At 42.9% G+C, this 26,116-nt stretch overlaps 1 protein-coding gene across 1 annotated transcript in view; it reads right to left on the bottom strand.

Moving 5' to 3' along the window:
- Window positions 1-26,116, bottom strand: part of LRRTM4 (leucine rich repeat transmembrane neuronal 4) — a 1,034,392-nt gene that overhangs the window by 923,698 nt on the left and 84,578 nt on the right. Inside the window, exon 2 of the mRNA XM_075123423.1 lies at window positions 20,833-20,925. The gene's annotated coding sequence lies outside the window, so the exon portion shown is untranslated. The remainder of the gene's footprint in view (window positions 1-20,832; window positions 20,926-26,116) is intronic.

Consider the following 26,116-nt stretch of genomic DNA (forward strand, 5'->3'; position numbering starts at 1 on the left):
TTTCTGGACTTTCTTTCCAAAGAAAAAAAAATTTCCTTTTTAAAATCTGTATTTCTAGTTCAAAAAATCTCAACTGGATCTCAGATGATTTCAGGTTAATCCCACCGCTGCCACCATGTCAAGGTTCCTCCCCCACTCTGAACTCTAGGGTACAGATGTGGGGACCTGCATGAAAAAATCCCCTAAGCTTATCTTTACCAGCTTAGGTCAAAACTTCCCCAAGGTACAAAATATTACACCCGTTATCCTTGGAATGGCCGCTACCACCACCAAACTAATACTGGTTACTGGGGAAGAGCTGTTTGGACGCGTCTTTCCCCCCAAAATACTTCCCAAAACCTTGCACCCCACTTCCTGGACAAGGTTTGGTAAAAAGCCTCACCAATTTGTCTAGGTGACTACAGACCCAGACCCTTGGATCTTAAGAACAATGAACAATCCTCCCAACACTTGCACCCCCCCTCTCCTGGGAAATGTTGGATAAAAAGCCTCACCAATTTGCATAGGTGACCACAGACCCAAACCCTTGGATCTGAGAACAATGAAAAAGCATTCAGTTTTTACAAGAAGACTTTTAATAAAAAATAGAAGTAAATAGAAATAAAGAAATCCCCCCTGTAAAATCAGGATGGTAGATATCTTACAGGGTAATTAGATTCAAAAACATAGAGAACCCCTCTAGGCAAAACCTTAAGTTACAAAAAAGATGCACAGACAGAAATAGTTATTCTATTCAGCACAATGCTTTTCTCGGCCATTTAAAGGAATCATAATCTAACACATACCTAGCTAGATTACTTACTAAAAGTTCTAAGACTCCATTCCTGTTCTGTCTCTGGCAAGAGCAGCATACAGACAGACACAGACCCCTTTTGTTTCTCTCCCTCCTCCCAGCTTTTGAAAGTATCTTGTCTCCTCATTGGTCATTTTGGTCAGGTGCCAGCGAGGTTACCTTTAGCTTCTTAACCCTTTACAGGTGAGAGGAGCTTTCCCCTGGCCAGGAGGGATTTCAAAGGGGTTTACCCTTCCCTTTATATTTATGACAAAAGCAAATACGAGCAGTGAAAACTCAAGCTTAAATTGCTTTTTAATGATCTCAAAGCAGAAACACAGTGATATCTAGTGGATAGGCCACTGGAGTGTGATTCTGGAGAGCTGGGTTCTATTCCCAGTTGATGATCTACGGTGATACTAATATTGCTTAATCATTTGTCTCTGTTTCCCTTTCTCCCTGTTGTCTATTCAGAACTGTAAGCTCTTTGGAGCAGGGACTGCCTCCCATTATGTGTTTAATGGCTAGCAAAATGGGGCCCCACTCTCAGATGGTTCTTCCAGGTGCTACTATAAAACAAAATAACAACATTACTTTACTGTTATTTTCAAAATTAAATGAAATTGTTTCCACCTTAAAACTTATTTTTCATTAGTTAGAGAAAAATTAAGGGTACATTATCATGCTGCATATGCCAAACCATTTGCACTCTTTCTTTGTGTTTGGGTAGACTGTTGGTTGTCTCCCTTTCTCAAACTCAAGTTAGATTTTAAAGGGAGATTTAATAAGGAGTTCTGTGTTGAGTTAAAGGACATAAACCCAGCTGCCAATTCTAAAATCCCACAAATACTTTTGCAACACAAAACCTGCTTCATTAACATTTCGGAAATGGTTGAACAGGGAGAGACTGGGTGGCTTTGAGTGGGGGGTTTAATGGGCAATTGAGACTTGCATGCCTAGGGCCTCAACTCAGGAAAGCGTTTAGCCTTGTGCTCAAGCGCCCTTTGTGAATGAGGTTACTTTCCTGAATTGCAGTCTAGGGTCACGTTTTAAAATGATAAACCTGTTGGTTCCCACTGAAATCAATAGCAAAACTGGCTTCAGTGGCACAAAATTAGGCCCCAAGAGAGCATCCTCCATTTGTTCAGCACCATTTACCCGAGTGGATGGGTTCAAAAAAAAAAAAAAAACACTAGATAAGTTCATGGAGGATAGGACCATCGATGGCAATTAGCCAGGATGGGCAAGGATGGCGTCCCTAGCCTCTGTTTGCCAGAAGCTGGGAATGGGCGACAGGGGATGGATCACTTGATGATTCCCTGTTCTGTTCATTCCCTCTGGGGCACCTGGCACGGGCCACTGTCGGACGACAGGATACTGGGCTAGATGGACCTTTGGTCTGACCCAGTCTGGCAATTCTTATGTTCTTATGGATCCCAACATATTTTAAAATATTTAGCTGTGACATAAATTATATTCCAGGATCACTTAACCCAGCACTGAAACAAAGGTACCTCTGAGGTTTGTTGGAACCTAACATCTGTTCAACGCTATGAGACAGGAAAGGAACGAGCCTCTCCATTCAGGGCTTGATTACATACGGACACTCAGAAAAATTACGGTGAATCAACAAAATGTGTGAACTCAATGGAAATAAGGCCTGGTCTACACTCGAAAAATGGGCTGTTTCAACTACGTCAGTCAGGGATGTGAAAAATCAACTGTGTGGACACAGTGGAAGACCATTATCTAGCTACTGCCTTTCGGGGACATGGATTACCTTCACCAATGCAAACCCCTGCCCACTGGTATAGATAGTATCGACACGGAAGCACTGGAGCAGTGCAGCTGTAGCATGTTAAGTGTAGACAAACTATAAGTTGAAGCACGTTAACCCCCCCCCCCCACGTGGATGCTTCCCCGTTCAGGAGAAACCAGGCTTTAGTTCCCTTTAACTTAACCTGCCTCCAAGGAGGAAATCTGAGAACTGATTGGATGCTGTGCACAAAAGTTAGCTCGTTACAGACAGACAAACAGAAATGCTATCAAGTTGAACGTAGGGCCTCACTTGTCTCAGTCAACAAGTAATTCCACCTCAATGTTACACAGTGCCTTTCCTTAGTAGATCTCAAAGCACTTTATAAAGGAGGAGAGTATCATCATCCCCATTTTACAGATGGGGAAACTAATGCACAGGGAGGTGAAGTGACTTGCCCAAGGTCACCCAGCAGGGCAGGGGTAGAACTGGGAATAGGACCCATATCTCCCAAGCCCCAGTGTTGTAGGCACTAGGGCCAGTGGCTCCCAACCTTTCCAGACGACTGTACCCCTTTCAGGAGTCTGATTTGTCTTGCGTACCCCCAAGTTACACCTCACTTAAAAACTACTTGCTTACAAAATCAGGCATAAAACTATGAAAGTGTCACAGCTACACTATTACTGAGAAATGGCTGACTTTCTCACTTGTACCACATAATTATAAAATACATCAATTGGAATATAAATATTGTACTTACATTTCAGTATATAGAGCAGTATAAACAAGTCCTTTTCTGTATGAAACTTTAGTTTGTACTGACTTCACTCACGCTTTTAGGTAGCCTGTTGTAAAACTAGGCAAATATCTAGATGGGCTGATGTACCCCCTAGAAGTCCTCTGTGTACCCCCAGGGGTGTGCGTACCCCTGGTTGAGAACCACTGCGCTAGGCAACACTGCCTTCCTACGTATCATCCATTCCCAATATTCAACATGCCCTAACTCTGAGCCTTTGTACATTTCTAACAATAGGAACAAGTTCAATTTTGCTAATAAGTCCTTGATAAAGTGCAATGCAACTTTACCCTTACAACCTCATAGTAGCTATTTTGTCCCACAGTACTATTCAGTCACAATGCACAAGACCATTTTTACTGCTAGTTTATTTTTGGTAGGACATATGAATGCATAATAGACAACTACATCAATAATCCATTTTTCTTTCATTCTCTGCAAGACAACATAGTACACATTCAAAACAGAGCTCAAATAGACCTTAATGGGGTTTGAATGATTAGATTCTCTAATTGTATTTACTGTGTAAATCAATAACATTTAATTTCTTTAAAAATGCTGGCCATGCCATTTTAAAATTGAAGAGACAAGCTAGCTAAATTATTGATCAGATTTTAAGACTCAAGGAACCAATTAATTTTTTTTCTGCATGTCAAAATTGAATGAAAAATCCCATCAACTAATTTATGACAGTTACCGAATATCTATTTTACATAACGCAGCAGGGCTGTTTTATTATGATCCAGATCATATAAGATTATTAAACTCAGTATTTCATGCTCCCAGATAATATTTCACCATCACACAGCTTTTGATCCAACATAGTGAAAAATACAATATTGATTTTGTCCGAATCTCACCATTGAATCAGGGCCAGATCCCCATCTGGTTTAAATTGGCATCTGTGGAGTTCAATGGAATTTCACCAGCTGAGGATTTACCCTTCAGATTTTGCTTCCCTTGCTGCGTACCCTAAAATAATGGGACTACTGTATCTGCAGTATAAGATTTACCTTTGGTTATTTATATGGCTCCGATTACCATAGATTCAGAGTTCAAAACTAGAAGGGACCCTTAGATCATTTAGTCTGACCTCCTGTATGTCATTGGACCTTAAATTTCACCCAATTACCCCTGTATTGGGCCCAATAACTTCTGTCTGACTGCAGCAATTCTTCCAGAAAGGCACCCAATGTTGACATGAAGACATCGAGAGATGGAGAATCCACAAATTCCCATAGTAGTTTGTCTCAATAGGTAATCACCCTCACTGTTAAAAATGTGTTCCTGATCTGTGATTTGAATATTTGGCTTCAGCATTAGCCATTGGTTCTAGTTCTGCCTTTGTCCACCAGATTAAATAGCTCTTTAATATCTGAGCAATGGACCATCTTTAATGCATTTATCCTCACAAGAACCCTCTGCAGTACGGAAGGGCTATTATCCTCTTTTTACCGATGAGAAACAAGGAAACAAAGTGACTTGTCCGAAGTCCTACAAAGGGTCAATAGTGCTGCAAGGAACTGAGCGTGGGTGCCTGGAATCCCAGACAAACACCTCAAGAACTGGACCATCTTTCTTCTCTTCTCCACTCGAGAAATTCACTCCTGTACAGAAAAGAAGCCTGAGATCTATGCACCGCTTAAGCCCTCTTTTGAGGGCTTATATGAGTGTTAAATGGTGCATAGGTTATAAGTAGGACCCCAAAACAGGGGTGAATTTCACCCAACAGTCAGACAAACAATATTTGGCCCAGAAAATAAATACATAATGGACATGATGTTGTTCCAACATATCCACTCCTTAAATGGTAGGGAACTATTTAGGAAAGCAGAGTATTTATAAATGCACAATAATTATAGTGGAACACGACCTCCCACCACAGGGGATAGAAGCAAAAGGATTCTCCCCCCCATGACAATCAGGATCCAGGCACTGCAAGGGGAGAACAGAAGATTAAACCAACTGACTGCATATTGCATTATTGTACTGTAAAGGTATATCAAGTGAGGTCTTTTATGCAAGCTTCTCACGTTCTGAACTCGGTGGTCGTTATGAGATCTGCATACAGACTGTGATGATAAATCTATGCAATTGTGTATATAGAAAACTGTATTCTTAATCTATATTACAACTTCAACTACACCTCACCGCAGGATGGCAAGTAGTCAAGCAGGAAGAAGCCCCTCCCAAACCAGCTGTTTACACAAAACTGGATTCAAGTTGCTATCCCTTGGGCAGCCCAGAAAAAGACAATGATGGACCATTAGAGCTTATGGAAAGACATTAAGACATCCCAGGGAATTTCCCCACTCTCAACAAACATGCAGAAGCATGGACAAAGAGAAAAGGAAAAGACTTTTAATAGCAGGCTTGGGAGTGAATTTATCCAGAACTTGAGGGACAGTCTCAAGGCACAACGCTTTTCATAAACCTGGATTCCTTCTATAGCTAGGGGATACACTGAGAAACTATTTTATGGCAATAGATAACGTGTATGAGAAAACAGATTTTAATGGATATGGAAGAATGAAGCCTGTGGTTGTGTGTTACCGTTTATTTTTTGCATAACTTTTATATGTTCAGTTTCCCTGACTATTTCAACTTCAAATCTGTGGTGTTTCTATTAAATATATATTTATTGCCAAACAATGCAGGTCTTTGGTGCTCAAACAGGTGTAGAGTATGCATGCTAAAGTCAGCTGGTGTCTGGGGGGTTGGTTTCACATTTCCAGGGATGATTAACCGGGGGCAGGGGCAGAGTTCAAATGTCTGGCAGTTAAGAATTTGGAAAGGACGTATTTGGAAGACTCGGGAATAGAAGGGCTGTTGGTGTCACCCTCCAAGCCGTAAATGGGCCGGTGAGAGCCAAGATGAGACTTATGGTAGTGGGCTGGCTGTTGTCAGCACAACTGACAACCCAGTGCACAGTCAACCTGTGGAACTCTTTGCCAGAGCATGTTGTGAAGGCCAAGACCATAACAGGTTTCAAAAAAGAACTAGATAAATTCATGGAGGATAGGTCCATCGATGGCTATTAGCCAGCATGGGCAGGGATGGTGTCCCTAGCCTCTATTTGCCAGAAGCTGGGAATGAGCGACAGGGGAGGGATCACTTGATGATTACCTGTTCTGTTCATTCCCTCTGGGGCACCTGGCACTGGCCACTGTCAGAAGACAGGATACTGGGCTAGATGGACCTTTGGTCTGACCCATTCTTATGCTCTTATATTCTTATGAACCGTAGCTGCACAGCCCAAAGGCCCCCAGAGTTACAGGACACGCAGTGACAGAACCCTTTACTGGCCTGTGTAATCCCCAAAATGCCAACCCCTCACCCGCTGAACCGGTCACAAATATTCAGTGCAGCCTCAGAACATTTCTTTACTCACTTTTTCAGAAGCATGTTGAAGACGAGACATAGGAGCAGAGCTGGCAATATATTGACATGGGGTGAATATTGAAAAGTAGCAGGCCTGAGCAGAAGGTAAGTGGGCGGAACACACTAACATCAGGGGTGTGAACAGGAGAGGAAGGGGGACCTAAAAACAGTATTTCCTGTGTCTGTGTTGGCTGGTAAGATTGAAAGCTTTTCTAGACAAGGGCTGTGTTTTGCAGTGTCTATAGCGTGACCTGCACCTTGAGTCCCTAATCTTGGTTGGGGATGTGCAGGCATTAGCATACTGCAACTCATAAATTAACAGAACAGTTAACAACAGGAATAGGAACAGGGCTCACTGTGTAAGATGTAGAGGATAGAAATGTGAAAGGTTCCCCCCCTCACCCCAGTTGGGCTGTTTAATGCAATTACTTCAATGCACAATATCTTTTTTCCAATTATTAAAAACAGAGTAATGTTTTCCAAGCTCTTGCACCGTAAACACATGCTAATGAACTGAAGTTTGTACTGAGCTGCATGATTTTTCACTTTTAATCTAAAAAACACAGAGGCAAGTGGCTAAACAAAAACAAAGAGAAATAATATTTATAAATATAAATATATAAAGTTGTAGCTGCCCAGCGTTGTGAATATATGTAATAAATTATGCCATCTGTCTTGCCTCCATAGGTGTCAAACAGTGCCTGTTCCCACCTGAAAATAATTATCATTCCTTAACAATACTGTAGTCAAGCTGATTAGCATATACAGCACCCCTTCTGGCTGATTCACAGAGACGCACAGATGTTGCCTTCAGAGGGAGAGCATTTCATCTACCTCTCTGATTCAAGGGAAGGGATTTCCTGTGGCTAAAAAAAGACAGTTGTAAATGGCCGCTTCCAGAATAGAGAGAGGCAAGGAGGAGCATATCAGGTACCCAAATCTTAGAAGCTCTGTGTTTTCTCCCCAGCACCACTTCCCAAAAGGTGCGTCCAAGCTTATCATCAGTGCCGCTTCAGTTAAGGTGCTGCCTCCAGACATCTGGGTAAAACAATTCATTAATTCTGTTCCGTTTCATTACTCTGTGCATCACAGCGGGGCAAGTAGGACTGTTACTCCCCAGTGTTTAGAGATAAATATACTCTAGTCTCCGGTATTGAGTTCAGAACTTGACTTATTGGCCCTTTTGCTCGTTCTTGTGCCCCTGCTTCATCTTCAAAGTTCTGGCCCCTACCCCATATCAGAGGTTTATTTGCCTCAAGGAGGATTTATTTTTTTTCCCATTGACACCAGAGAGCATTGCAACATCCTTTTGGACCGACACAAAAGTCTTCACTCAAATGCTCCCCACCACTCTGGTATTGGAGCACTATACAAAACTGGAAGATGAACAGATGGGTAGCTGCTAAAGAGCACTATCTGTTGGCAGCTCAGAATATGTAGCCATGCTCACAAGTTAGTAGATTCAATAAAGTTGTTTTGGCTACACCCTGCAAGTGGCTTCCTAAGTCCAGGTCTTAACAATGAACACCCACAGCTCCACTGTTGGGGGGGAGGGATAGCTCAGTGGTTTGAGCATTGGCCTGCTAAACCCAGGGTTGTGAGTTCAATCCTTGAAGGGGCCATTTAGGGATCTGGGGCAAAAATTGGGGATTGGTCCTGCTTCGAGCAGGGGGTTGGACTAGATGACCTCCTGAGGTCCCTTCCAACCCTAACCTTCTATGATTCACTGGATACCAAAGAACTTCAGCACTAGAGCGAGTCAAAAGAAGAGGGTGGGTTCTGCAAAAATAATTATACTTTTTGGAAACAGCACAATGCCCATGGGAGTTGCAGTTTGTGTGCCTCTGCCCCCATGCTTCTGTGTTGGTGTGGGGAGGTGTTGCACCGTGGGCGTCTCTGACCATGATGCATCATGGGAGATGTAGACTAGCTGGGGTAGCCGCTCCATAGGGAATAGAATGATGAGGAAACTGCAATGACGTATCCAGCTTTCAGCTGCAATATTTTGGTTTCCATCTGAGAATCAAACATGTCTTAATTTGGGGGTATTTAGCTTGACCAAAAAACAAAAACAAAAAAAAAGTGACATTTTTCAGATTTTTTTTTTCTTCAGAAAAAAAAAAAAGGGTCTATTGAGTCAAAAACCCATTTTCCCATTGAAAACCTGTTGTGATGGAAAATTTGCAGCTCGTCCACTTAGCACCTTTGAAAATTAGGTGCCAAAGCTTTTTTCCAAATGACACAGTGAAATTGTTTTGCTCTTATATTTGGAACATATGGCAAATTACCCATCGTGGGAGCCAAATAAGATATAATGCTATTTAGAAGTCAGGCCATTTTTAGGTTATCACAGTTTCAATATATTATATTCCACAGCAGATAAAACATCTCAAAGGGTGTTTAATTACTCTTGTCAAATGTTGTATGTATTGGATTTACTGGGATTGAATTATGTATGCAGTCTGTCCTCGGCTACCTTTCATCTATTCCTTTTATTTTCTCCTTGGGAGGTAATTGTTTCCTGAACTGTGAAGGGCCTTTTAAAATAAAGTTTATTTAAAAACCAAAATGGAACACTTGCATAGCTATTATGCCACATGCTATGGTCTGACCTAACAGGTGCTTGGAACTTAATGCAATGTATAACCCTACCCAACACATATACTTGCTCCATCCATTTCCCTGGATTTTAGTCTGCAGAAGAGAAGAATGAGGGGGCATTTGACAGCTGCTTTCAACTACCGGAAAGGGGGTTCCAAAGAGGATGGATCTAGACTGTTCTCAGTGGTAGCAAATGACAGAACAAGGAGTAATGGTCTCAGGTTGCAGTGGGGGAGGTTTAGGTTGTATATTGGGAAAAACTTTTTCACTAGGAGGGTGGTGAAGCACTGGAATGCATTACCTAGGGAGGTGGTGGAATCTCCTTCCTTTGAGGTTTTTAAGCTCAGGCTTGACAAAGCCCTGGCTGGGATGATTTAGTTGGGGTTGGTCCCACTTTGAGCAGGGGGTTGGACGAGATGACCCCCTGAGGTCCCTTCCAACCCTGATATTCTTTGATTCTATGAATCTATGAGACACAGAGGCAGGTTTTACCTTTATCCTTCTGCCATCCCAGGTTTTAATTGCTGCTTACTGTCACACACTGTGCTTTCTAATTTCCAGAAAAGTACAACTCTGCTGTGGAACTGTGCAAAGTGCCGAAATGATCTAGGCTGATGAGCAATTTAGTAAGTGGCAGGAATGTATAATAAATCCCCCGGGTGGCCGGGGGAGGGAAGCATCTTTCGGTGTTAGAACTGTATTCCTAAACTGCTTTGATCTACTTTCATTTGAGTTGTATAAACCTTTGCTAATTGATTTAAAATCAGCACAGGACATTGTCTTAAAGAAGCTTTGGTTGTATACAATCTCATTTGGAGTAATACAACAAGGTTAAGCATGTCCAGTTTAATGGCTATCATTTTATTTATACAGGACCAGATTCTACCCAGTTGTTGCACTGGGTAGAGAAGGGAAAGGAAGACACAAGCCATGTTCACAGATGCATAAGCCTAGATTCTCAATAAGGACTCGTTATTTTTTGTGCCTGTGATGGGGTGTGACTCACCACACTAACACCTCCTGCTGGCTGTCCTGGGGATTAGCTCTGCGAGCCAGCGCTCCTTCTTCTGATGTCGTCTCGCAGCTGTCACTTCTGCTCCTGGACCCATGTTGTTCCAAGGACCACGACATCCTCTTCAGGACACAGCCCTCTGGTTGTGTCCCACTCCATGCTCCTCCCTTCTGGGGACAGTACTGCAGTCCGCTGGTCCAGCCACTTCCTCAGTGTCGAGTGGGGAGGTGGGGGGGGGACCCAGGGCTGCCCACGACTCCAGATCCAGGCCCAGGGACTCTGTAGATGGCAGCAACATGCTCGTCCCCGCCAATCTCTCAGCACATTTCCCTGGGCCACTTCCCTGCCACGCTAGCATCTTCTTCACCCTTTACCTCAGGGCCTCACCATGCCAATGTTAGCAGCCAGCCCAGAGCACACTCTCACGCCCCTGATCCTGCCCAGCACCGCTCTGTCCAAGGTACTAGCATTCTTTCTCCTGCAAGGCAGTCAGTACTCTTTCCTTGAGCTCTAGAGGGCAACTGCCTCCGCTCTGCCATGCAGCTCTTCTTATATGGGTCTACCCGGCCCTGATTGGCTGCTCCTCGCAGCCCCTCTTCAATTGGCTGCTTTATGCACAGCCTCCCCAGGGTTCCATTCACCCCTTACTGACCAGTGTGGCCCATCACAGTGCCCAAATGGAGAGACACCTTAAAAAGGGGTCTGATCTTCAGAGGGGCGAATGCTCAGCACTTTCTGAAAGTTACGCCCATCTACGGTGTCTCAAGTCGGGTACCTGAAAATCACTCGTCATGTTTGAAAGCCTTGGCCATAAATCGTAAGGCCAGAAGGAAAAGTTATGATAACCTAGCCTGACCTCGAACAACAAGACAGACTTTTTACCCACTGATAGGAAGCCACCTTCTGCAGGGCAAGAGAAAGCCCAGCTAAGCTTGGCATCAATCAATCAAACTCTCTCTATACCTATATCTATATATATCAATATCTATCTATCTACATATATATGAGCTGATAGCAATACGCAATATAATAAAGAATTAATTGGAAAAAATGAAAAATGTGCTAAAGTAGCTAAGAGGAGAAACATGTAGAGCATGCAAAGGTGACTCAAACACACACAGAATGCCACTCTCCCTGTGCTAATACTTGGTTCAATCAGATTATTTCTGAACTAAAGCAGATTATCCCAATGTTATTAAAACATTAACTTTGACAGGGAAAGTGTGTAGTGAGAGAACACATGATAGCAAAAGTTCTCATCTGTTAATTTATTGGGCTGACCACAACATGTTCAAGATTTGTGCACTTTGAAGTCCTGGCTTTAAAGGTTTCAAAAAGAAATGTGAATTCTTATTTTATCTAACATCATTCCATTCTGTGATTGCATTCTTTCTCTAAACTGTGCCCAGATGTCAAATCCAATAAGAGCATTAATTAGGTCTGATTTCTTTAATGGTCTAGTTTTATTAAACCCTTGGCAGGCATGACGACAGTGCAGCTTGTGCCAGCAACAAACTCTGAGTCTGGAAATACAAAACACACACACACACACACCCCACACTACACAAACACCAATACCAAAGACCTGCATAAGTTTGCAATGAAATGGGTAGCATAGGTTTTCAACTAAGTAGGCCTGTCTTGGGATATCAGTCACGGGCCAAGATTTTCAGAAGTAGATTTTGGAAGCCTCCATTTTTTTAAGGTGGCCAACATAAAAAAGGGGCCTGATTTTTACAGAGTGCTGAGTAGGGCAGTGCCCTACCTCAAAGGGGTGTTGTGAGGATAGATACGCTGAAGACTGTAAGGTGCTCAGCAGTAGGCGTAGGGAGGGAGGGGCTATAAGTATCTTAGACAGCATGTGAAGAGCTTTGAGACCCTAAGATATACACCAGTGCAGTGTTATCATCCCTCTGCATCCTTGTAGGTTCATGTCTCCTCCTCCTCCACTGACCTAATGTTCTGCTCCTGAGATTGGCTAACAAAATGAAGTATGGCTAACAAAATCTATGAATTTTGTTGGAGCTGGATCAAGCTCTGTATGGGTCAGTAAGTAAAATACAAGATGACAGCAATCATCCTTCTAGCTCTGCTTCTGGAGAACTAAGTGACACAACCAGCCCATTCTTTTGTTCCATCCTCTCACTGAAGTGTCTGTTTTCTGCATGTCAGATTGATTCGAGTTAAAAAAAAAAAAGTCCTAGAGCACATGGAATGACGTCTAACAGTCTAAATCATCAAGAGCGACTGACAGGAAAACAACATCATTACACATGTGAGACCGCACGCAACCAACACTGTCAAACAGGGAGCAATCTACCCTGATCTGCCAGTGAAACACTGCTGTGGGATATCATGCAACTGATGCAGCCAATGCTCAGAACAGTAACCCTCAGGCAAATGGAGCGAGCCACTGAAATCCCATTGAAATTAAAATGGGAGTTAGGCACTTATCGCTCTTGGAATTCTTTGGAAAATCCCATCTGTAAACTATAAACATTCATACAGCATTTTATTGTCTGGTATGTGTAATATAAAATTAGTTATATACATATAAATATTGATTGTATGACTCTAATATGAATATATGTCATAATAATAATATCTAGCTTTTATTTGGCACTTTTCGGCAGTGGACCTCAGAGAGCTTTACAAGAGGTCAGTATCTCATTATCCCCATTTTACAGATGGGGAAATGGAGGCACAGAGAGGGGAACTGATTTGCTCCAGGCCATCAAGAAGGTCAGTGGCAGATCTAGGAATAGAACCCACTTCTCTGATGTTTGAGGCCACTGCTCTATCTAGCAGTCCACACTGCCTAACATATGTACACATGTTAACATACTTTGGAGTTGTTTAGGCCTCTTTCCCCCCCGTTACGTCTCATGTGAAACAAAAGTATTTTCTTTGTTTGGGGTTATTTTTTGCAATGAAAACCCAGAACATTCTGATGCAAGTGGGCATTTTCTGAGACAGTTTCCAGTTAATGAAAAGGAAAAACAAAACAAAACACCTAGTTTTCCATAAAGAAAAGCTCTGATGAAGACTTTGAGCCAAGTCTTCTACTAACATGCACAAACACGCCCACCATACATAAGACAACAGCATGCTTATTTGTCTTCCTGCCTCACAGTATTGCTGGTATAAGCAATAAGGGATGGGTTGTTGTTGGTTTTTTTGGCTCTTGTAACCTTTCTGCTATTGGAATACTCAGTGGAGTCTCTAAAGAGGACTACTCTGTTCCTTTCAGAACTCATAACTCATTTTTGAAAAACAATTTAGAATATCTATCAAAACCTACAAGCATTTGCTGAACTGGGGAAAAAGCTTTTCCTGGGTCTCAGTGCAGTATATTACTTCAAAGACTTCAGAAGTTGCTGTAGCTTTCCTGTTTTGGGGTCAATACATCACAAGTTCAGACTATAATGACAACTAATCACAAGCTATGATTTTATCAGCATAATTTAACAGTTGCCATCCAATCAATTGCATAACATTTATTATTACTGCTTACTATTAACTTTGAGAGGCCCCAGCTGGGATCAGAGCCCCATTGTGCTAGATACTGTGGTAAGGAACAATCGCTGCCTCGTGGAGCTTACAGTCTGAAAACAAGAGGTAGACTAAGAAAGGGAAGGAAAAGTTACCACCACGTATGCGTTTTGCAGGACTGGCACTTTAGCTTTTGTGGGAGGGGGAAAAAAAATCAAATCCCTTGCATGGAGGAGGCTTTGAAGAAGATGTGTGAAATGACAGCAACAGAAGCCTGCAAACCGATCCTGGTTTTGGAATATCCTGCAAAAGGGAGGCTTGGATCATTTTTGCTCAACAGTTCACTTTGGCTAAACTCCAAGCAAACTTGGGTCAGTTTTACATCAGTTTTAGGCTGGATTATGGGTATGCCTGGAAGCCATGAGAGGAACCTGTTTTCCACACAATGCCAGGTGAAGCTCAGGGGAAAAAAAAGATCTCACAAACCTCAGGTCAAATAAAATCACCAAGCTACAAAGGGCTTTCCTTTGAATTTTTTATGGTCTCTATCAAATTTGATCAAATCTTCCTTAGTTGCTAAAATAGAAAACAGTCAATGTCATGGAAACAATGAAGTTCATCCTAGTGTAAAGGGCAAGCAAAAAGACTTAAGTCCCAATTAAGCCTTCAAAACAAGGGTTTAGGCGGTCCCCAGGACTTGTGTTGGCACTTTGCACAGGGATATATTTCACCATCAGAAACTAAATGCCATTTTCCCCAAAGGGTTTTATAACACAGCCTCTTAATCCAGACATTTTTCAGTCCCATGAAATGTAAGGATATGATATTTCTTCTTAAAATTAACTGACAAGCAAACAAAACTCTGTATTAAAAAAAGAGAGAGAGACTAAGGCCACTGTGAGGACCTGTTCCTTCAGAAGTACAGTCCTACTAAAAGAGCATGAACATTTTTTTGCAAAAGGGAGATCTCGAATATGAATAATTTTCTTTGTATTTAACACTTTGAATCCAGTATCCTTTCACTGAGTTGATTAATCTTAGGAAGGACATTCCGGGTACGAGTACACTGCAGCTGGGTGGGTGTAATTCCCAGTTGGGATATACACACATGCACTAGCTTGGTCATAGAATCATAGAATATCAGGGTTGGAAGGGACCTCAGGAGGTCATCTAGTCCAACCCCCTGCTTAAAGCAGGACCAATCCCCAATTTTTGCCCCAGATCCCTAAATGGCCGCCTCAAGGATTGAACTCACAACTCTGGGTTTAGCAGGCCAATGCTCAAACCACTGAGCTATCCCTCCCCCCAAACTAACGTGCTAAAAACAGCCAGTGGCCGCAGCTGCCTGGGCAACGGCAGAGTACGTCTTGGATAAAATTGTACTCAGGCAGCCAGGCTGCGCTGCGACTCAGCTCGACCAGAGCTAGCACATGTATATCTATCAACCCAAGCTGGAAATTCTACCTCCTGTGCTGCTGGAGTGGAGACACATCCTAGTTGACTTTTCCATTGGTTTGAACAAATTCAGTTTCCCTCCATTTTAGGAGAACGTGCATTCGGTAAGCAAATTTCTCCTTGTTTTCTCTAATCGGACTGTAAAAGCCCTGCTTGGTTCGCCCAAGTCTTTCTGATTGTTCACAGAGATCAGACAACAGCTGCAAAATTAGTTGAGAGCTGGAAAAATGTTTTCAGATAATGGCATGCAAGACTGCACGCCTTCTTTGTACTAATGGGAATGAGGCAATCATTGTAGCTGTGCCGAAAAATTGCACACCTAACCAAGTCATTACATCACTCTGTACAAGTCCTTTGTGTGGATGAGACATTGAATTCTTGTTTCATTGTTCCATGTGACTCTTGCGGTACTTTTCCCCTCCTTGCCCCTGGATACTCAACTTCCTCCAGTCAGTCGAGTTTTTTTGTGCCAGGGTCTCCTTGAAATCATAGTGGAATGGTGCCGGCAGGGCATATTCTGTGAGGTCCCTTACACTTCGTGATTCGCTCTCTCCCCATCAATGCTCAAAACAGCCCTCATCTGTTGACCTTCCCAGAATCAGCGGAACTTCAACGGAGCAGAGGCATTATGCTGGCCTGATACACGAGGATGAATTTCACTCTGAATCAATTACTTGCTGTTATTTATTTACCAAGCTCAAGTAATAGGCTTTGGTTAGATTTAAACCAGCTAAAGGAAGGACAGCCTGGAGGTTAGGACACCTATCTGGGATTTGGGAACCCCAGATACAATTCCCTGGTCCACCACAGACTCCCTATGTGATCTAGGGCAAGTCATGCACCCTCTCAGTTCCCCATCAGTAAAATGGGGGGTGGTAGAGCAGTGCTATCCCACGGGGGTGCTGTGAGGATACATGTATGAAGGGTTGTGAGGAGCTGAGGAGGACATTACCGAGATATTTTATTTTGTCATGTCAGAGAGAGCACGACTGCAGAAGTCCCTCCAAACAGTTGAAACTCTAAGGGATTCTTAAGTCATTCTAAAAATATATTACCAGGGAGGAAGGGCAGTGTGGCTGAATGTAAAACAGCTTTGTTCTTCAGGAAAAAAATGACATATTTATTGTTCCTCCTCTTTTGTATCCTCCATTTTTTATCCTCTTGCTCATTTCCACACTGCATACTACTGGAAGTCAACAGTGTAACTGAAAGCTTTGTGAAGATATGTTTGTTCAGTAAACAAGTTAAATGTGTTTGTATAATTCTTACTGAAGTAAGATTTAGCCTTTACTGAATGGCTACATGCTGTGTATTTCTCTGCAGATATATGCTTAAAAAAGAAAAAAGAAGAATAAAAAGAAGAGGATTTAAAATAAACAAACAAGCCACCGAAAGTTTCCAGCCATGAATCTTATTATGAAGGAGAGAGAAAGTGAAAGAGGGTGACTGAGGATCTTTCAAAGGATGTGTAATACATTTCCATGACAACTATACATGTACTGAATACAAGGACAAATAAAAAACAATAGAATTATGATGCGAACGTTTCAGAATGAAACAGTGGATAAAAAACGTCAGAGAGATTCTACTGTTGATGTTAAATGGAACTCTTTCCAGAATAAGAGACTGAGAAAAATTGGCAGAATTTGACCCACAGGTAAGAAAACAAACTAGTAAAATGATTTTCACAAGTGTTTGGCATAATACTGCTCCCACTAAGGCAGTCAGGCCGAGTGCTTTTGGAAATCCCACGTATGTGCATCCCAGATTTTTAACTCCTAGAAGATGATTTTTGCAGATACTTCCCCCAAACATCTGCACAGTTAATCTCTCCAAAACCAGAAAGTTCTAGTGAGATAGCCCATCCCATGAGACAGGAGCTGTCATAAATATAAAGGGAAGGGTAAACCCCTTTGAAATCCCTCCTGGCCAGGGGAAAGCTCCTCTCACCTGTAAAGGGTTAAGAAGCTAAAGGTAACCTCGCTGGCACCTGACCAAAATGACCAATGAGGAGACGATACTTTCAAAAGCTGGGAGGAGGGAGAGAAACAAAGGGTCTGTGTCTGTCTGTAGTCGTCTTGGCCAGGGACAGAACAGGAATGGAGGCTTAGAACTTTTAGTAAGTAATCTAGCTAGGTATGTGTTAGATTATGATTTCTTTAAATGGCTGAGAAAAGAATTGTGCTGAATAGAATAACTATTTCTGTCTGTATATCTTTTTTGTAACTTAAGGTTTTGCCTAGAGGGGTTCTCTATGTTTTTGAATCTAATTACCCTGTAAGATATCTACCATCCTGATTTTACAGGGGGGATTTCTTTATTTCTATTTACTGCTATTTTTTATTAAAAGTCTTCTTGTAAAAAACTGAATGCTTTTTCATTGTTCTCAGATCCAAGGGTTTGGGTCTGTGGTCACCTATGCAAATTGGTGAGGCTTTTTATCCAACATTTCCCAGGAGAGGGGGGGGGGTGCAAGTGTTGGGAGGATTGTTCATTGTTCTTAAGATCCAAGGGTCTGGGTCTGTAGTCACCTAGGCAAATTGGTGAGGCTTTTTACCAAACCTTGTCCAGGAAGTGGGGTGCAAGGTTTTGGGAAGTATTTTGGGGGGGAAAGACGCGTCCAAACAGCTCTTCCCCAGTAACCAGTATTAGTTTGGTGGTGGTAGCGGCCATTCCAAGGATAACGGGTGTAATATTTTGTACCTTGGGGAAGTTTTGACCTAAGCTGGTAAAGATAAGCTTAGGAGGTTTTTCATGCAGGTCCCCACATCTGTACCCTAGAGTTCAGAGTGGGGGAGGAACCTTGACACGAGCAATAAAAAGTCAGGGATAAAAATGGTGAGACTTTGGAGATGAAGGAAAAGTCCCTCAATGGGTGAAATACACCCCTGTACAGAAAGCCAGCTCAAGGTCCATGAATTACTTGAAGCCCACTTACGTCCTCAAAATAGAGCTTTGGGCAGTGCATTCACCTTGTGCAGAATCTCCGCGGAGATATAAAATGCATCCGATATTTGACTGTCTACCTCCAAATCAGAAATGGACAGTTATACAGCATTGATACGCTACTGAACCAAACTGGTCCTAGTTGTTTCATTAGCAATAAATGACACAGGTGGTAGAGTTCTGACGTTTACTGAGCATGCACAGAGGCCAGGGACACATGCGTAGAGGCCTGTGTTTGTCGGTAGCAGCCTGGTCACAGCTTGCATTCCTGAGCGTCTGGTTTTGCATGACATTAGGTCCCTCTTTCTCTAGTTCCATTTGTTGCACTTCTACCCACAGATGTTGAAAGCATTAATTTTGGCTGCATGATGCCATATCAATAAAATTACCTCTGGCGCAGTCTCCACTTCGATCACAAGCCGATTCAGCACCCACTGTGGCCTCTGTGACCCCCAAACAGTGCCAATCTGACTACTACATTGCAGGATTATGCAGAAGGGGAGGGGTACCAAAGGGGCACTTTGCACCAGGCCTCCTCTTAGAGAAAGCGCCCAAGCCAATTGCCAGCAGTCAGATTCACAGGCATGGCATTTAATGCACAGTGGAAAACATGCATCAAGCGTGATGCACAGGGGAAAACATAATCCCAACCATATATACAAAATAAAGGGAGTCTAAATGAGCTGTTACCACTCAATGGCTAGTAGCGAAGATGTTCTGGAATAGAAACCCATGGGTGTCCCTAGACCTTTGACTGCCAGATGCTGGGATGAGAAGATCACTCAATAATCACTCAAGATCTGGGATGGGAAGATCACTCAAGATCGCTCTGTTCTGTTCCCTCCCTCTGAAGCATCTGGCACTGGCCACTGTCGGAAGACAGGATACTGGGCTAGATGGACCATTGGTCTGACCCAGTCTGGCCATTCTTATGAGGATTGCTCTTCACTACAGTTGCATTTAGCAGCTGTAAGCTGAAGTGAATATTGTTCATGCGTCAGTACTGGAAGCATTCAGCTTTACAACAGCTACTGCATACATACTACTTGCTTAAAGGCAATTCTTTGAAGTTTATAATCTCTTCTCTTTCTTGCGTACTCCTTCCCCCCCCTTCCCCCCACATGTGTTTTAATGTCTTACCAGGGTGAATTGTGCTTTGGCATGGTCTTTGATACTGTCTTAGTGTGTATTATAAAGATAACAAGAATTGTGGCTACGGGGAGTCTGAACAAGTCCCCAGAGGCATGTTTCTTTTCAGCTCTTGTTTTATCAACAGCTGATGGCATAGAGCGTTAACATGAAGCATCATTAGTATTACAGCTTGTATTAACTTTGCAGGAGGAGATATTTCTTCCACCATTTCCACAGGACTATTGTCTAAAAGCAAAGTAGCAGGTTTCTTGCTAAATAGTGGAAGAATCTATCCCTTGTTAGTCACATTCGGTAGTGCTTTGCTTAGCGAGTACTCTCGCTCATTTTAATGGGACTACTTGACGAGTACTGAGCTGCTGAATGCGAGGATGGAAGGAAGGAACCTTAGTTTGTATGACCCAGGGAAACTGGTCATCAGAATTGTAAGGGCGGGAAACTGCTGGCGGAGTATTTGGAGTTTTTAGGTTGCCTGGCTTACTGGCAGTGGGTTATATATTAATGGTACTGAAGAACTTGTATGGAGTGTGGAGAGGTGCCATTTTCATTTGCCTAGCATTTTTATAAAGCTAAGTAAACAATTAAGAAGTCATTTGAACCATCAAACTTAATTCAACGTGAAGGCAAACCAAAAGTTTACAGACTCAACATGTCCAGATCTATTACTAATCCTTGTTAACAGAGACCATACAACCCCTCCCCACCCGCCAACATTCACAAAAAAGGCATCTCAAAACATATTTCCCTCTTTTCTGGTAAAAATTTGACTATATGGCACTTTTATCAAAATTTTAAACATTTAAAAAGATCGAACAGCTCTAAATTCCACAACAAGGAGGGAAGAATCTATTAGCTCACGTATCCGGTCTATAAGATCTAAAGTCCAAGGAACCACATTTCAGTGCCCACTGGGTCAGCTCAGCCTTCTTAAAGTAGATAAATAACCAAGTAATAAATGAATGAATACGATTGAAAGTGACTCTTTTGGATGACACTTCATCTAAATCACTCTGGTCCCCAAATTGAGTGTTCATACAACCTCATGGCACAAGTTTCTCCTTTGTGGACAGCAAGAAAACAAACTCATCTTATTCCCTGCTTCTGTGAACTGAACCAGTGCCCACTGGAGTCCATGGAATGAGGCCCACTCACTTCAATAGGCTTTGGACCGTGTACCAAAAGAAAGATTCCTTTTCGGCACTTTCAACGTCAGGTTTGAAAAATGCACTTCTGTGAGTGCAGTCCCACTTGTTTCTCACCCTCAGCTACAGACAGTTTTCACCAGCATAACCTCTCATTACTATATGTAGCACAGTGTTTAAGCATATACATTTTGTTGATAGCTGTCACTTCAATTCGTTCACCAGTTGATTTTGTGTAATTACAATAGTTTGTCATTTGGTTGTTCTCACTAATTTGTAGTCTCACTTATATAAATTAGATTGATTTATAGGAGTGTTTGCGTGGATTACCTTGTATGCGCAAATTGCAACTGGAGCTCTCCTTAGCCTGCTTGATCATTTCACTGCATCACGCACTCCCACTGGTGGTTTTTATTTTTTGTCCTAGGTGATAAAAAGAGAAATCACTGATGAGAACAAAGTGCTGGTATTCCTGAGACCAGATGTTCTTCCCTTGTTGCCTGGGCATTTTGAGTAGGCTGAATTTTAAAGAAGGCAAGTGAGGAAACCCTTATTTAAAAAGAAAGAGTGAATATTCTTGCATTGAAAGTGGTTAGAAAAGGACAGTGGGGGGCAAGACTCCTGTGTTTTATTCTCAGCTCTGCCAATGACTCGGTGTGACACCTTGGGCAAATCATTTAACCTCTCTGTACCTCAATTAACTCAAGTGTAAAATAATTAATTCAGATTTATAATTATACAGCAGCTTTCATCAGGGGATCACAAACTGACTCAAATTATTATTAATAATAGTTCCAAACATCAGAGTTCCCTGCAGTATTACTAGTCTGCTCAAGGCCATCACTGTAGAATGGACACACATCGCTCTGTGTTGTAAATGCTACATTGTATAGCATTTATAACACAGGTAACTACTTAAAAGCATAAGCCGCAAATGCCTCAAGGCCTGATTTTCCATTGCAATGTACCTTGTGTAATTACTATAGCTGTGTGAAATGGGCGTAAAACATTACCAGATCAGAATGGCAGTGTTCTGCATTCACTTTGCACTGGTGAAAATTTCTAGATAAGGTCCAGCCAAGAATCAGGACCCCAGATATTAGCACTCTATTAATGTTCCAACTGTGTATCATTAGTGTAAAGTATGCACATTCTGAAAAGTCATGAAAACATTTCTAATCAGATTAGATTTTGCAAAACTAGAGCTGGCTGAAAAACAGAATTTCTGTCCTACTGAAAATTGAGATGTTGGAAGAAAAATTGATCCTGAGTCAGGACAAAAAGAAAAACCTTTAAATTTCTCATAGAAATTCCAGAAACAGCTCTGTGCAAATCCCCTTGGTTGGTAACCAAAATATAATGCTTTGAGTGAGGGCTACATTGTGGCTTTGCTGCTAGCCTTTGAAAAAAAGAAGCAGTACACAGCTGCACCATCCCAGAAACAACACAGGGACAGAACTATGCTGCACGATTACTGACCCACACCACCAGCAAATTATTTCTCCCCCTTATGGCTAATCCACTTCACTGACTGGTGTGTAGAGAAAGACAGAGTCTAGGTTCTATATGCTCCCTATCCAGCCGTTGCCCACCTGCTTCGGGAGGAGAAAGGTGTAGTGGGCTCCCTGTGACCAGAGCCAAGGTCTGGTAGCACCACAGGGGCATTACTAGGGCCTGAATGGGGTGTGGGGTAGTTTCTTACCCGCTTTTGCGTCTCTGCACAGGCACATAATCGAGCCCCAAACTGGCAGTGTAGGGAAGTCATTAAAGAATATCTCATTGGGATATTGTGATGATAAATACATTGAAAGTGGAGTCGTGCAGGTAACAACTTCCAATTCTTGGGGAAAATCTACAATTTCTACGTTTGTTTTTATGAACCTTTAAAGTTCATTGGGGGCTGGAGGAGGTGTCAAGCGAAACATTTCGTTTTTATTTCAAAATCGTTTTGATTATCACATAATCTTGCATAAAATACATTTCAAATCAAAAAGTCACCTCAGAATGAAAATGTTCCATTCCGAAAGCGTCAAAAGGTTCCTCTCCCCCATGCCCGCAACCGAACTTGGTCAAAATAGACACGTTCCCATGGAAAGTTTCAGTTTGGATGAAACCACATATTTTGATGGAAAAGCGTTCCATCAGAAAGTTTTTGACCAGCTCTAATTAAAAGATTATGAGGGTGTAGCCAGGGTGGTCACCCCGCTCCTGCCTGGAAGGGCTTCTTAAACCAGCCCTGGGAGAGGGCTGGGGCAGGGGAAACGCTGGGCTGAGTGGAAGGCAGCCTCTGCTGTGGCCACGCCCCAAACAGACCCGACTGACCCTATAAAAGCCAGTGAAGGCAGGAGCCGGGGCACTCTCTCTCTAGCCTGTGGAGAGGGAAGGACCTGGCTGCTGGGAGTATACCAAGGTATCTGAGGTAGAGCAGGGCTGGGGGAAGGCCAGAGGAGCTGGGGAGCTCTGGCCTGGAAACTCCCCAGGCTGCAGGCCTAGTGGAAGGCTAAATAGGTACTGGAGTTGCAGGGGGCAGCCCAAGGGGTAGGCAAAGGCAGCAGGTCCAAATCCCCCTCGCCTATGACGAGTGGCGCTTACACTGCAGTCGGCCCCAGGGAACAGGGGCGAGGTGATGACTGGCAGTGGCCACAGACTGAGGCGAGGTGGGGGTTGGGGGTTCCCTGGGGAGGGGAGACCCAGATCTGTGCAGGGTACTGCAGGTGGCAGCACCCCGGCATGAAAGGGGGCACCGAGGTCCAGGAGGGACTTGGGGCCCAGCGGCAAGCGAGACACCGGCCTGCAGAGGGCGCTCCGGAGGCTGGTGAGCTGATAACCAGCAAGAGGCGCCGCAGAGGTGAGTCTGACACCGTTACAGCGGTGCACAGATACTACAGTCATAAGGGACATCCAACTACAACAGACAGATCCCCACAGCAGAAATTATGGGAATAATGGCACCTTAAATCTTCTCAGGCAGAAATTAGATTCTTAGTTAGATTCTTAAGAGATGCAAGGTTAAAAAAAAACAAACAAACCCACAACGTATCAACTTTTTTGAAGTTGACCATGCAGTATGCCCCCAAAAAAGTGCCCCCTCCCTGCCAAAAAAGACGCAGCTAAGAAGTGGCACAGGATTGCTGCCAATTCAAAGCCCTGTCTATACCCTGCAGCATTAGAAAATCAGACAACTCTTGTTTTTACTATAAATAAAAGATGGAGGAGGAAAACGTCTCTTGCTTACAGCAGTGTAAATCAGGAGTAACTCCGCAGTGAAGTTTTGCTGGAGTAAAGGAGAGGAAAGCAGGCTTCGGGTTCCATAAAACCAGAACATCAGACTCAGGATAGTCTAACTGCAGTCTCATCAGACAGTAGGAGAGAAGAAACAATGTCGAGAAAACTATAATTTCATTGCAGAGGTCTGATGATATCAGATCAAACCTGAAGTGATACTGGAGCAGGTTGTTAAAGATTGAATTACTACTTGAGCTTGCAGTCATCAGAAAGAGACCGATACCATCTTCTATTCTATAGATTATATTAGACATACATTATCTGCCGACAGCATCTCCCAAGATAGCACGTTGTTTACTCAATATGTTGCTTGGATAGGGCTCTATCTAGGCCATAGATGCCAGGTAAACAGGCTTTTACTCCTAGCATCTGAAATAACTGGGTACAATTAACTTAGACTTGAATAAAGACTGGGAGTGGATGGGTCATTACACAAAATAAAACTATTTCCCCATGTTTATTTCCCCCCCACACCCCTACTGTTCCTCAGACGTTCTTGCCAACTGCTGGAAATGGCCCTCCTTGATTATCACTGCAAAAGGTCCTCCCTCCCCAGCCCCGGCTCTCCTGCTGGTAATAGCTCACCTTACCTGATCGCTCTTGTTACAGTGTGTATGGTAACACCCATTGTTTCATGTTCTGTGTTTATAGAAGTCTCCCCACTGTATTTTCCACTGTATGCATCCGATGAAGTGAGCTGTAGCTCACAAAAGCTCATGCTCAAATAAATTGGTTAGTCTCTAAGGTGCCACAAGTCCTCCTTTTCTTTTTGCGGATACAGACTAACAGGGCTGCTACTCTGAAACCTGAAATAACACTGCAATTGTCAGCTCATTAGCGATCAGTCTCATCCCTGGAACAGAAGAGTGCACGTGTTACTGCCACATGCTTGTTACATCTCATCATATCCCTTTGACTTGAGGATCATGAGGGTTCAAATCAAAGGATTTTTGTTACTCCGTTAAGCTTTTCAACCATCACTGCTGGGCTGGGATGCAGATAACTATTCATAAAGACAGTGAAGCTACAGGGTAGGTTTTGACTTTATTTCCCCCACTTCTCTTTGTATACAGTATTGAAGCTGTGTATAAAAAAATAAAACAAACAAAAAAACCTCAGACACCCCTGCCCTTTCAGGCTAAGTTCTACATTTTTTTTTTCTTGCATGACAGATGTCACTTCAAGTTGCTAGGTCTGCATGTATCGACTGTAATGGAAATGGACCAGATCCCCAGGTAATTTAAGTAACTTTCAGCTACAGTGATTTACGTCAGCTGAGAATCTGGCCCACTGAGCTTAAAATTTATGTAGGATTTTTCCATATTCTCCAGATATTTGGCAAACTTGTTTATAATTTGGTTCTCTCGATAGTGTAGATTGGGAATACAATTTTCAAGAGTGCTTGGGTGATTTATGATCCTAAATCCCATTGTAAATCAATGTGCACCAGAATTTCACACAGCTGGGAAAAGCTCCTAGGATGAATCCGTGTTTTGTTTTGCACACAGAACCCAAACTCCCCACTTTTTTAGGCCAGGATCTCAGACTCACCCATCATTTCTACTCCTTTTTATTTACATATTAAACTTGTAGACAGCAATATAAACTGCTTGCTAATCCAGGTTTCCCAGGAGGTAATGTTTGTTTTTCTCCTCTGTTCAAATGCTGCAACCAACTGTCCTTGAAAGGCCCGGAAAAAAAGGAAGCAAGAGACAAGAGCTGGAAGTTCCATGCTCCAGCTATTATTCTTTCGGGGGGAAAAGGTATGCTGCCTTTGCATCAGTCTAGGCAAACAAAACTGATTTCAAACAAGCTCACACCAACCCAATTTAAAGTCCACAGACCAGGTTGTTTTAATCAGTCTCTCTAGCCTGTCCAAACACTAACCAGGTAGACTTCTTCTGAGGCAAGAGAAAGGATTCCCCGACAGGTTTAGTGCTCCAGTTGGCTAGCAAAGTCCCTTCTTCCTCAGCCTCAGGAAGTACTTCTCTCCAGCCCCCTGCTGTCTTCTGCAGAGATGGCTTTTTGGAGCTGTTATCAGTTTCACCTGCAGCATGCCTGGCTTCCTAGTCTCCACCTTAATCTCTTCCTTACCCTTTGTGTGCCTAGGGCCCATTATGGGAATGAAATCCATATGTGGCAAAGTGTCACCTCCAGCAGCTCAGGTGGGAAATAATGAGCACAACCGGTTCCCCAGGGAGTTAAACAAAAACAGCCCCCACCTCACCCCAGCAGCCCCTCAACAAAACATGCAGACGGAGAATGTAGTGAAGAATCACAGGTGGGCTGACACGTTACAGATGCACAGCTGAGGCACACGTGCTCTGTG

Source organism: Caretta caretta, chromosome 26 (assembly GCF_965140235.1).
Source record: "Caretta caretta isolate rCarCar2 chromosome 26, rCarCar1.hap1, whole genome shotgun sequence".
NCBI lineage: Eukaryota > Metazoa > Chordata > Testudines > Cheloniidae > Caretta > Caretta caretta.